Consider the following 5284-nt stretch of genomic DNA (forward strand, 5'->3'; position numbering starts at 1 on the left):
CGCGTGATCAAGCATGTAACGTTTTCGGCTTGCGCCTAAGCAGCTGGGTACATCTGCACATTGCACTGCAGAAATATCAAAGTTGAAGAATTTCATGTGCAGTGTCAAGAGGACGCCGTCGCAGCGTTGATGAAGGTGATGCCACACATCACGCAATCACATGTGCATCCAAACGCATTCGAAAAAATGCGAGTAAACCTTGCATTTCAGCTGTTCAGTCAGGAGGTACTAAAGGGTATTTTCTTTTACCGGGACCATTCGCAAAGGGACAACGTCAGAAACATCGAACCGACAAAACGGTTTGTAAAACTAATGGAAAGACTAATTTTTATAATGTCATCTAGAATCCCATCAAAAGGCCTTCGTGCTGATTCAAGAAGTGCACAGTTTTTGAATGAGTTTATTGTTTTTCTCAAGGAATGGGAGGAACATGCTGCACAGTATGGTGGCGGCTTTTGAAGTGCAGGAACTGCCCTTGGGCTGCGTGTAACGCTGCAAAGCACACTGTCGCTTGTAAAATACCTGACCACGTCGCTGCAATACAAGTACTTGTTGACTGCAAACCTAAGCCAAGACAGGATGGAGAATGTATTTGGGATTGTGCGCCAGTGCTTCGGTTGCAATGATCATCCAACTGTGGAGCAGTTTTTGATAATTATCAATAACCTTTCTTTCTACAGCCTCGCAAAGCCTCCAAAAGGAGCAAACGTACCTGCAGAAGTTGTGACTGCCCTCTTGCAACCATCTGATGTTCCCAAAGAAAAAAATGAACGAATAACTGAACTTGTCGATAATTTACTGGATGGCGGAAACTTGGCTTCTGCTGCAGAGCTGCTCGAGGAGCACAGCAGCCTGAGCGATCATCAGGGCTGTGTAGACAAAAAAAGTGACAGCAGACTAATTTTTTTATGTAGCTGGGTATGTTGTAAGAAAAATCCTTAAAAGATTTCCTTGCCCCGAATGTGCAGCTTGTTCCAGCACTTCGCCTTTGCAAGCCGAGTCAAACAACAATGCCTCACTTACTCGAAATTTTGACCATGGAGGCTTAGTTTATCCATCAAGGCCAATTGAACAGCTCATAGCTAAGCTTGAGGACGCATTTACGGTGTTTTTCAGCCGCAATGAGCTACACGCAGATAGCAAGGTCAGCTTTCTGCATTTTCTTCAGGGACGTGAGCTTCAAGGTGTGGGCTCCCCGGCGCATCGACATCAAATTACGACAGATGTGGTCAAGTTTTACGCCTTGACTAGGATGCATTTCCTTGTAAAGTCGGTAAACAAAGAGCGCGGCGGGCAGCGAGAAAAGAAAAAGTTGCTGAAAATGAGGCGCTGTCAGTAGCCTCGCACAGGGCACTTCACACAAAAAAAGTCATTAGTACATTGTTGTCATGGAACCTTGTGTAATAAAGGCGTTCCACCCTGCAATTTGTGCCGCTTCATTTTCTCATTTCGGTATCATGTACAAAATGCGTTTTTACGCTTCTTTACGGCGCAGTAGGTGAGGCCCGACGTGACGCTTGCATTTGCTCCTGCCGCGGCACACTGCCGGAGTTACAGCTAGTCCGTGTCGAATCTAAATGAGAAGAGAACCTATGCCAGTGTTTGCACCGTCTTTAACACCTTGTCAAAGCAGTGATAGCAGCCCACACACGATCAACCGACTGAACCAGCGAGCACTACCCATAGGGGCTTCTTGTGCCCGCCCGCACGCCAGCGGGCGGCAGCGCCATCTGCCTTGAGCATAGCAAGTTATTTCAGCTGCGCCGGCCCGGTCGCGACACTAGGAAAACCTTCTAGCCTCTGTAGTATGGCCTTTCGTTAGCTCCGCGAAATGGCTCGGCGACTCGCGTAGTGTTGCATCCGCAACAAAAGGAAACTATCAAATCTATGCATCCGGCCGCTACTCGAATGGACGTACGCAAAGTAGAGGCCAAAAGACGACTAGAGGAACCACTGCGCAGTGACGAAAGGAAAATTGCAGGGAGCGAACCTACCTCGCCTATCCAAGGGCGTAACCAAGGTGATACTCCGGCCATCGGGTGGCCTCCGTATACTCGAGAGCTGTGGCCAACTCGACATTTTTCAACTCACTAGTGACGTCGTGAGGGGAGCTTTGGGGAAGTGAAGGACCACCTTCAGCAGGCCGCCTCCATAGTCGATGCATATGATGCCGACTGTGGTCTTCAATGGGCTCCCGTCAAATCAGAGCTTCTGCATGTCAGGGCAAATCACATGGACAACACGTCCCTACACATATCTCTGTCGCGCGGTCCCATTAGAGAAGTGGCTGAGCTCCGGATCCTGGGTCTGTTCATCAATAACAGGCTTAGGCCGGACTGTACTATAGTGAAGCTCAAGAGCATAGCTGGACAGGTAGGGGCCATGATGCACCGCGTTTCCAACAAGCGGGGTGGTCTGCGGGGCAGGGACGCGCTACGGCTCGCCCATGCCTTCGTGACCACCTAGATCCTCTACGTCGTGCCGTATACCTTCGCACCACCAAGCAGGAAGACGAGCGCACTGATGCCATCAGCACGAAGGCAACAAAGCGAGCACTGGACCTCCCGCCGGCTACCTCCAACGCCAAACTGAAGGCGTTGCGGCTGGTAAACTCCTATCAGGAATTGCGGGAGGCCCGCCTCGTGAACCAATATACGCGGCTATCGCAGATGGTTACTGGGCGCCGCCTGCTAAACCGCTTACACACCCAACACGCATGCATATCAGAGGGGACGGAGAACATCCCGGTGCAGTGGCGCTATATGCTCTGGGTCGCTCCACTCCCGCGTAACATGGACACGGCTTCACATGAAGGCAGACTACAAGCGCGGGTTCGCACGCTTCAGAGGCAACATGGATGTAAACAGGGCGTCTACTACGTGGACATTACAGGGCCTTCGTCCTCAGGATTGTACACGGCTGCCGTAGTTCACCGGGGAATGAATGTCGATGGGCTATCTTTTCGGGCCCCAAATTTAACGCGATGGGAGGAAGTTGCAGTATCTCTCGCTGCCGCCGATCTAAAATCGAGAACGGTTATCACAGACTTTCGCCGGGCCTGTGAACGCTATCATGCTGAGGAATTATCACCTATTGCCTCCAGAAGTCTAAGATGGGCTCCCGTCGATCCAACTCGCACAAAAGTGATCTGGGCTCCTGGCCACCAGGGTCTACGAGGCAATGAGGCCGCTGATGCGGCCGCCCGAGCGCTCACACACCGGGCTCATTATCTTAGCTCTCCTGGCTCAGAAGCTCACAAACTGCTTCTGCGGTTCCGCGAAATCTTAATTCATTACTGCGAGTCACCACCTCTACCCAGCACCTGCCAAGGGGCTGAGTAAAGCGGAGGAGCGAACTCTGCGGCGCCTGCAGACAGGAACTCTTCTCTGTGCTGCCATCACCAAACACTTCGATCCGAACATGGGCGCTGCCCGCAATGTGGAGAGATCTGCGATATATTTCACATTGTGTGGCATATACTCAGAATCCTCACCTTTCCTCTTCCCCCACCCCCACTGGGAGACTGCCCTCCTGCGTGGAGGACAGTCTGAGAGCATGGGAGACTGCCCTCCTCAACTGCTCTACACTGGAGTCCCAAAGGACTATAGTAAAGCGGGCGCGAGACGGTGCCTCGTCGTGCGGTGTTCCGGGCTAAGGATAACGACCATGTATAGCGGGGTCTTCTGACCCCCAAACGCTCTTTGAGTATTAAATAATGTTTTTCACCGCCACCTTGGGTTTCACCTTGGAGGAATATTCTGAAGACAGCTTACTACTGAATTTCAAGCAACATACCATACCGGTAGCCACCCCTTCCGCGGCACGAGTGGAACGCTACCTAAGCGTCGAGCTGCTCACCTATGGCGAGGACATGACCATCACTTCGTACGTCGCCGCGCCGGATGGCAGTGGTAAAATTGTGATCCAAGCCGTTCCCAAACATCTAGCGGACGCTGTGAAGGCAGTGGTAAAGGTGTGATCCAAGGCGTTCCCAAACATCTAGCGGACGCTGTGATGGCTGTGGTAAAGGTGTGATTAAGGCATTCCCAAACATCTAACGGACGGTGTGATCCCAGCCAACCTTCAGCATCCCAGAAATCCTCGAAAATGTGGATGATGATGATGATGATGCCCTCAGGCTTAATGGCACATACCAACGGCGGGGGATTGGCCAGGCTGCTTCGCGGTTACAAACGCACTCATGTACAGTAAATGAATTATTTTAATAATTTTGGGACACAAAGCTAGAATTTGTACCAAACAACAAATACGGAGAAGGAAAAGTAGTGAATTCACATTCTAGCAGAGGAATCTACCAGATGAAATTTTATAATCGTGAATATAATCGCACACTGGTTTCAGGACATATCCCTTGGTGCTTGCCCCGAAGGATAGGAGAATCGGAATAGATAGAGGAAGCCCGAGCCGAGCGAGGGGGATCTCCAAGTAAGTTCTACGGAGAGCAGCGAGCCGCCGGCAGGAGAGGAAAAAATGTTCTATAGACTCCATTTCGCCACAAGACTCACAAAGGTTGGATATCGAAAACCCCGATCGGCATAATAAAAAAATTTTTAGCCGCGGTATCCTGCAGCGCAAAAGGATCATGGACGCCTTACATTGCCTCTAAGTGCACATCCGCACATTCCAAGGAAATGCCAGGTGTTGAAAATGCGCTGCAGCAAGGAGAGGCTCATGGGTCAAGGAGTGGAGACGCTGAAATCGCTGAAATCGTGCTAGAGTCAAGTAAACAGTATTTGGGACGGAAGGGACAATAGGTCCATCAAGGGCAGACTTTGCTAAAAAATCAGCCCTCTCATTAGAAACAATGCCACAGTGCCCAGGGACCCAGTGAAAGCGCACTTCTGTAACATGTGGAGGAATAAAAAATTGAAGGGAACGGCTCATAGGAGTATCTCTCGAGGTTTCGAGCGCTGCCAAAACAGAAAGGTTGTCTGAGAGTATAATAACCCGAGTGATACTGCAGGGAATCCTTATTAAGGCCAACTCAATGGCCAGAAACTCAGCTACAAAAATAGGGGTATAGTCAGGGGCCCGAAATGAGTAGCTCCAATCAAGAGCCCTTGAGTAAATACCAATAGCGGCCTTTTCATTTTGCTGGGAGGCATCTGTATAGACGGCAATATGGTTAGGAAAATTGTCTAGGTACTCCTCTATAAGTCCATTTCACACATTGGCTGGCAGGTTCTTAGCATTCCTTGGGAGGGTGTTGTCAAAGATGACTGCCGTATCAGCCCGCCTGTGGTTGACTAGTACTAATGATCTC

Source organism: Amblyomma mixtum, chromosome 3 (assembly GCF_055824585.1).
Source record: "Amblyomma mixtum isolate Tamu chromosome 3, ASM5582458v1, whole genome shotgun sequence".
NCBI classification, from domain to species: domain Eukaryota; kingdom Metazoa; phylum Arthropoda; class Arachnida; order Ixodida; family Ixodidae; genus Amblyomma; species Amblyomma mixtum.